We start from the raw sequence: 8,091 nt of genomic DNA, 5'->3' as shown, positions 1-8,091 counted from the left end.
AGATCCCATCCAGTAGCTCAGTTAAGAATAGCAGGGTTGGAATCTAACCAGGGGTGGTCACTAAAACACAGACAGATCAAGGAGCGGTGTTGGATAAAAAATTGGGTACTTGTAATCCTAAGGGCCTTAATGAAAAGTATTAGAGACCTAAACTTTTCTAACTCTGACCTTAACACTAACCTGAACCATCCCAACCCCAGTTTACTTTAACTATAACCCCAACCCTAATCCAAAACTTAACCTTAACCTTGATTATAACCTTAATCCTAACCTTAACCGGAGCAATTTCAATTCTAGCTCTAACTTTAAACCCAATCCTAAACCTAACCTTAACTCTGATCATAACCCTAACCCCAGTCTCAAACTTAACCACAAGCCTAATCCTTTGGTCTAACCCTAACCCTAACCCTAACCCAACCTCTGCTCACCTTAACCTTACCTTTAACTGGAGCAATTTCAACCCTAACTCTAACCTTAACCCTAACCTAATCCTAAACCTAACCTTAACTTTGATCATAACTTTAACCCTAACTCCAGCCTCAAACCTAACCCCAAACCTAACCCCTTGGTTTACCCTAACTATAATCCTAATCTTAAACCTAACCTTAACCTGGATTGTAATCTTGATCCTAACCTGAACCCTGACCTTAACCTGAATTCTAACCTTAACCTCACTTTTAATTGGAGCAATCCTAACCCGAACTCTGATCTTAACCTGAACCCTAACCTTAACCTCACCTTTTACTGGAGCAATCCCAACCCTAGCTCTAACCTTAACCCCATCCTAAACCTAACCTTAACCTTGATCATAACCTTAACCCTAACGCAAGCTTCAAACTTAACTTTAACCCTAAGTTTAACCTCTTGGTTTACCCTAACTATACCCTAACCTTGATTGTAATTCTGATCCTTGCTCGAACCCTAACCTTAACCTTACCTGAAACTGGAGCAATCCCAACCCCTAGCTTTAACCTTAACCCTAATCCTAAACCTAATCTCAACCCGGATAATAACTTTAGTTCTAATCCTAACCCCAATCACAATCCTAATCTTAACCCCACCTCAATCCCTGAACCTTGACCCCGATACCAACCTTAATTTGAACTCAAGCCTCCAAATTTAACCTTAACCCTAACCCCTTGGGACTTAAAAAGTGGATATCAGGAATCCCACAGGTCTGAAACAAAAGTATGAGAGCCTAATTTTAACCTTGACACTGACAATCTTAATTGGTACTTTAAATTATAACCCTGGCTTCATAAAGATGTATTCTGAGGAGCCTGGGAATTGGAAGGTATGTATTGTTTGGGTAGTGTCTGGGTGTTTATCCTCTTGGAGAAAAGGTTACTCTTATCTGTTCTTTTTTCAGGGATAAACCATAACATCTTTCTTTGGGGTATATCTCCCCCAATTTCTGTAGGACTATGATGTATCAATAGGAGAAATAGAATTAGAGAACATGTGCCCGTGTATTTGGTCCTCTTGAAGGGCAATTTTCTCTTAAACCTAACCCTAACCCTAACCCTAACCCTAACCCTAACCCTAACCCTAACCCTAACCCTAACCCTAACCCTAACCCTAACCCTAACCCTAACCCTAACCCCAACCCTAATCCAAAACTTAACCTTAACCTTGATTATAACCTTAATCCTAACCTTAACCGGAGCAATTTCAATTCTAGCTCTAACTTTAAACCCAATCCTAAACCTAACCTTAACTCTGATCATAACCCTAACCCCAGTCTCAAACTTAACCACAAGCCTAATCCTTTGGTCTACCCTAACCCTATAACCCTAACCCTAACCCACCCCTAACCCACCCTGACCTTAACCTCACCTTTAACTGGAGCAATTTCAACCCTAACTCTAACCTTAACCCTAACCTAATCCTAAACCTAACCTTAACTTTGATCATAACTTTAACCCTAACTCCAGCCTCAAACCTAACCCCAAACCTAACCCCCTTGGTTTACCCTAACTATAATCCTAATCTTAAACCTAACCTTAACCTGGATTGTAATCTTGATCCTAACCTGAACCCTGACCTTAACCTGAATCCTAACCTTAACCTCACTTTTAATTGGAGCAATCCTAACCCGAACTCTGATCTTAACCTGAACCCTAACCTTAACCTCACCTTTTACTGGAGCAATCCCAACCCTAGCTCTAACCTTAACCCCCATCCTAAACCTAACCTTAACCTTGATCATAACCTTAACCCCTAACGCAAGCTTCAAAACTTAACTTTAACCCTAAGTTTAACCTCTTGGTTTACCCTAACTATAACCCTAACCTTGATTGTAATTCTGATCCTTGCTCGAACCCTAACCTTAACCTTACCTGAAACTGGAGCAATCCCAACCCTAGCTTTAACCTTAACCCTAATCCTAAACCTAATCTCAACCCGGATAATAACTTTAGTTCTAATCCTAACCCCAATCACAATCCTAATCTTAACCCCACCTCAATCCCTGAACCTTGACCCCGATACCAACCTTAATTTGAACTCAAGCCTAAAATCTAACCTTAACCCTAACCCCTTGGGACTTAAAAAGTGGATATCAGGAATCCCACAGGTCTGAAACAAAAGTATGAGAGCCTAATTTTAACCTTGACACTGACAATCTTAATCGGTACTTTAAATTATAACCCTGGCTTCATAAAGATGTATTCTGAGGAGCCTGGGAATTGGAAGGTATGTATTGTTTGGGTAGTGTCTGGGTGTTTATCCTCTTGGAGGAAAAGGTTACTCTTATCTGTTCTTTTTTCAGGGATAAACCATAACATCTTTCTTTGGGGTATATCTCCCAATTTCCTGTAGGACTATGATGTATCAATAGGAGAAATAGAATTAGAGAACATGTGCCCGTGTATTTGGTCCTCTTGAAGGGCAATTTTCTCTTAAACCTAACCCGCCAGAGCCCTGTTCTCCTCCTCCTAATTAGATACTTTTACCCAGAGAAACTTGAATCTCATATATCAGGAGCACTTTTATATTATAATTGGAACCTTGTTAATATGTAAATTATTTTTGTTTTATTAAAGTTGTCTCTTTATATTTTTCTTTTTTTCTTTTTTTGTCTTGTGTGTTTTGGCCCTGTTTTCTTTTGATTTATTTATTTGGAATTTCTTTAGAGGTCTTCTTGTAGTGGGGAACGATGTCATAACAAAACCACATTTTCCCCTTCATGTAGATTGGTTTATACAAGGAAGGTGAAAAAACAATGGGAAATTTGTAGAATTAAGGACAGGTGTGTTGGAGGATATAGGATGGACATAATAGTCCACCAATGGAAGGTCAGGCTTAGTAGCTTAACCCCTCCCCTCACCCGTTCTCATACTATATGGGCTGGCCTCTTCTCATTTTCTGTCTATTTTCCTCTGAAGAAGCACGAATTGTGCGAAACGTCAGGAATTTTTTCTTCCTAATTTTAAAACAATACTCCTTTTATCTTTTTACCTTGAAACAAAAAAGGTTTTGACATGTGAATCAGAAGAGGATTACTGTATCTCACTATTCTAAAAGGACACCATTTTTCCTACAAACAAAGATAAGCACATGGACCTTTGGAGACTTGGTGGGGATGGTATGGAAGAGCTCTTTTCCGTGTGAGATATCCATTTCTCTGGGTTGGTGAGTACTCCCAAAATCACTGTGTGTACACATGAAGATTTGAACATTTGGAGTGACTTGAAGTGGAACCACTATCAGAATTGAACCATAAAGGAGTGATCACTTTTGAATGGAGTGTTTTTCTCCCATCTGAGTGGGGGTTTTTTTTTCTCACCTTTGTGTGTTTTTATGGAGTGACACCTAACCTAAAGTGGTAATTTCCTACGGATCTGGGGTAACCACCAGATGGCAACGGACAATGATTTGTTGTTGGAGTAAATGAGTTGTGAGTGCTGACCTCTTATCCTTTCTTTATATTGGGTTTTGTTTCATTGGAGTTTCTTTTATCTAAAATAGGGCTAATTCTTTCTAATTTTTTCTTTTTGTCTTTGGTGTATATATATTTTTTTTTTTTTGTCTTTTGTATGTGTATATATATAAAAATTTTTTGGGGTTGATTGGTTCCAATTATATATTGTGGGGGGGATTTTAACCTTTATATGATCCCTTCTTTCAGTTGGGATTTCCAGCAAGGGTTCCTGGTTTTGAACCTTTACCATGGCAGTGCCACTACATAACCGTTTCCAGGCTCTAGTTAGTTTAAATGATGAGGGTGAGTCTACTGGAGAGATTAGGAATGTTTCTTCTTTGCAAGATATAACTTGCACAAAGGGATATTTCAAGGCTCTACAAGCAATTCATCACTCAGAAATATTAGATCATTCTGCAGTTAATCATTCTTTTCCAGCAGGGATGGTAAGACAGGTGAACAAATTGGCGGCCTTTATTAAACCCTCCTCGCCTAACCAACAGACCCTGGCAAAGGTAAAACTTAATACCAGTAGGTGGATGGAGAATAATATGGATATTCTGAGGGAGCATTATGATGGGGTAATTGCCTTATGCATTCAGAATAGCTCAACTTATAATCAAGAAGCTCTAGATAAAGCGGTGATGTGGGCAAAGGCAAGATATAAACACAAATTTACATCTTCGTCAGTAAGTACCTTAAAAAAACATGTTGCAAAAACCAATTGACCCGCCGGCCTCTACTAAACTGATAACTTCTCATCAGGCCCATTCCAGTTATGCGGCTGCGGTGACCAGCAAGTCACCAACTGGTAGGGTCTCAATGGGAGCCCAGGCCCACAGGGACTTTGGAATATGCAGGAATATCCCAGGGGGCCAGAGTGACACTTCGGTAAGGGACAATATGGTTAATAAACAGGCCTTCAGTAATCCTGTAGATAAACCGATAAACCATAGTCAGACTATCAACAGCAATACCACAGGGCTTGCTGGGGGTTGCAGAGAAGGGAGGTGCAGGTAGAAGTTCATGTTGGGTCTACTTCCCTTTGTAGAGTGGTTCCTTCGACGAGCTCACCTACTAACCAACTATCTCCCCCTCTTGTCCTGTCTCACCCCTCGGGAATTAGGTCCTGCAAAGAGTGGCGGGACTAGCTTCAGACTTACCCCAATAACCAGGAAGAGCACGGGGATACCGAATCCCCAAACTCAGCGACCAAGAAACAATTTGGCCGAGCCTAAAGTCCCAGCCTTGACCCTTCCAGGTAGAGAGCCCTCGAATTTACTCTTAACAGTAGAGGCGTTGGAGATTACGGTGAATAACGGCAATGGTCAAAAATTACCATTGAACAATGTGGCTGTTTTGATGGATGACATGGTTTTATCCAATTCTACGACAGGTTCACAGCAAGAGGACCATCAGGGTAAGGTAGCAATGGCAAATGGAAAGACACGGGCCCTGGGACAGAACCAATACTGGAACCTGTAAAAAAGGAGAAACTCTTTTATCCCACATGTCATTCTAGAACTGAAAGGAAAATAAATGATTGGAGTATTGAGATTAAAAAAGCCCGTGGTCTTTATTGGGGATTCCAACCTTGCGCGCATTTCTAGTTTCACTGACACTAATACACAGATAGATAGTTTTCCGGGAGCAACCTTCAGACATATTGCAGGAGTGATAGGCAAGTTGGAGAAACAGCAAAACACACAGAAGGTTGTTCTATCAGTGGGGTCTTGTTAACGGCTTGAACCAGCAGTATACCACTGCAGTCAAGCAGTTGCAACAGCTACTGAATAAAGCAGGTGAAGTTTTTCCTCATGCACAGGTTTATGTTCCTATCATACATTTTTCAGATGAGCTTCCATGGGAAAAGCAGGAGGTACTGAATCAATTGAACAAGTATATTCAGAAGAATTGTAGGGAACTATTGGATCTGAATAAACTTAGATTTCACACAGTGCAGGACGACCCAATACATTGGAGACCAGATACAGCTGTAAACATTTTTAATCACTGGCTAGACCAGTTAAACTATTAAGAGGGGAAGAGTGTATTGGTATTACTCCCCAGCACTCTAATGTACTTAACTTATCGACTACTTTTAGACTTACAGCGGCAGAACAGCAACTTCTGGAGAAGGGTCTTATGTTTATCCCGACACCCACTAAGATAGATCGCATGGGCTCAGGAGGGATCTGCATACCTATCATAGAAAATTAAAATTACTTGATCATTTTAATTATAATACTGATAACCAAAGAATACCATTTATTGGTCCATCTCATTGGGAGCCTAAGTTAGAGGGAGTGTCTAATACGATGCAGACTTTAATTCAAAGAGACTCTACCTCTTTTAGTACATTTAGGTTTTATATGGCAGGGAAAGATAATCTTACAAAACAAGAACGTAAATCCTTAAAATCCTTAAGTAAGAATTCCAACATAGTTATAAAACCAGCGGATAAAGGATCAAAGATTGTTATTTTGGATAAAACACAGTATCTGATCGAGGCGAAAAAGGCAATTGAGTAATTCTAAACATTATAGACCACTGACTCATTCATTGCAGCAGGAGACCCAGAGACAAATTAGGCAGATTTTAGGAGAACTTTATGAGAATAATTACATTACAGACAAACAAATGTTTTACCTATTTGGACCAGATACCCCACGTCCAAGACAATTTTATTTGTTGCCTAAAATCCACAAACCTCCTGAGACTTGGACCATTCCTTCTGAGGTTCCATGTGGTAGGCCGATTGTATCGGACTGTGGCTCGGAATCGTATAGAATAGCAGAGTATTTAGATTATTTTATAAATCCTCTGTCACGGAAACATCAAAGCTTCATTAAAGACACGTATGAATTTGTGACAAAATTGAAAGAAATTAGTGTGCCTCAAGAAACTGTGTTTTTTTCAATTGATATTGATTCATTGTATACCAACATTGACACCAAGTTGGGTCTTAGAGCGATCAAAAACATCTTCCATAAATATCCAGACCTAGATAGACCAGATGGGGCTTTACTACAACTATTGGAACTCAGTTTAACAAGAAATGACTTTGAATTTAATTCTAATTGGTTTCTTCAAATCCATGGTACAGCTATGGGGAAGAAGTTTGCCCGTCCTATGCCAATATTTATATGGCAGAATGGGAACAATCAGCCTTCCCCAAATGTATAAAGCTTCCAATTTTGTATTTACGGTATCTAGATGATATATTTGGGTTATGGACACATTCACTTTCAGATTTTATGGAATTTGTGAAGATTCTGAATACACATCATCCGTCAATTACGATTAAACACAATGTTCAGCCGAACGAATAGAATTTTTGGACACCGAGGTATTTTTTGTAGAGGGGAATGATAACCTGAAGCGATTAGCAACAAAGGTTTATTTTAAACCTACGGACACCCATTCCCTCTTACATAAATCCAGTTTTCATCCAAAACACACCTACAGGGGGTTGATAAAGTCGCAGCTTATTAGATTTAATAGGATTTGTACACAGGAAAAACATGTCAAGGAGGCTATAGGAATTATTTTTAAGGCTCTCAGACCCAGAGGATACTCAAAACGTTTCCTCCGCACTATAAGAGCAGAGGTGAACAATATGTCTGTAACGGAACCTATATGTGGGAGGACTAGTAATGATGGATGCATTATTCCATTTGTCACCACATATTCACAGTCTTCTATGAGGTTTAATTCCATAGTGAAGGATCATTTTGAGCAGACGAGGGAGGAGGTGGAGATTCTCCAACAGTTCAGAGTAATATCAGCATATCGGCGAAATAAAAATTTGAAAGATGTGCTGGTACACTCTGGTTTCAGGGAGAAGCCGGGGAGTGGATCACATTTTAGACAAGTTAAATACATTCAGAATAAATGGTCGGGTCTAGGGGCTCCAGTATGGGAGGTATTTCAATTGAAGACCACCAACATTGTATATGGAATTGAATGTCTACAATGTGGAAAACTGTATATTGGAGAAACTAGGAACTCCTTGGAAGCCAGACTCAAACAACATCTCTATCATATAAGTAAGGAGTCGGTTAAAAGCACACTATACATCCACTTTAGATCTCATCCAGTAGCTCAGTTAAGAATAGCAGGGTTGGAATCTAACCAGGGGTGGTCACTAAAACACAGACAGATCAAGG

At 39.7% G+C, this 8,091-nt stretch overlaps 1 long non-coding RNA gene across 1 annotated transcript; it reads left to right on the top strand.

The window, feature by feature from the left end:
* The first annotated feature begins 3,395 nt into the window (after positions 1 to 3,395).
* LOC121558439 lies at positions 3,396 to 5,367 on the top strand. Its single transcript, XR_005998541.2, has 6 exons — positions 3,396 to 3,898; positions 4,130 to 4,225; positions 4,364 to 4,437; positions 4,688 to 4,813; positions 5,049 to 5,183; positions 5,319 to 5,367. It is a non-coding gene; the product is annotated as an uncharacterized LOC121558439 (long non-coding RNA).
* The last annotated feature ends 2,724 nt before the right edge of the window (positions 5,368 to 8,091 follow it).

This window comes from Coregonus clupeaformis, unplaced genomic scaffold, assembly GCF_020615455.1.
Source record: "Coregonus clupeaformis isolate EN_2021a unplaced genomic scaffold, ASM2061545v1 scaf2547, whole genome shotgun sequence".
Lineage (NCBI taxonomy): Eukaryota > Metazoa > Chordata > Actinopteri > Salmoniformes > Salmonidae > Coregonus > Coregonus clupeaformis.
The sequence above is the reverse complement of the archived record's forward strand: the minus strand, read 5'-3'. Positions and strand labels throughout refer to the sequence as shown.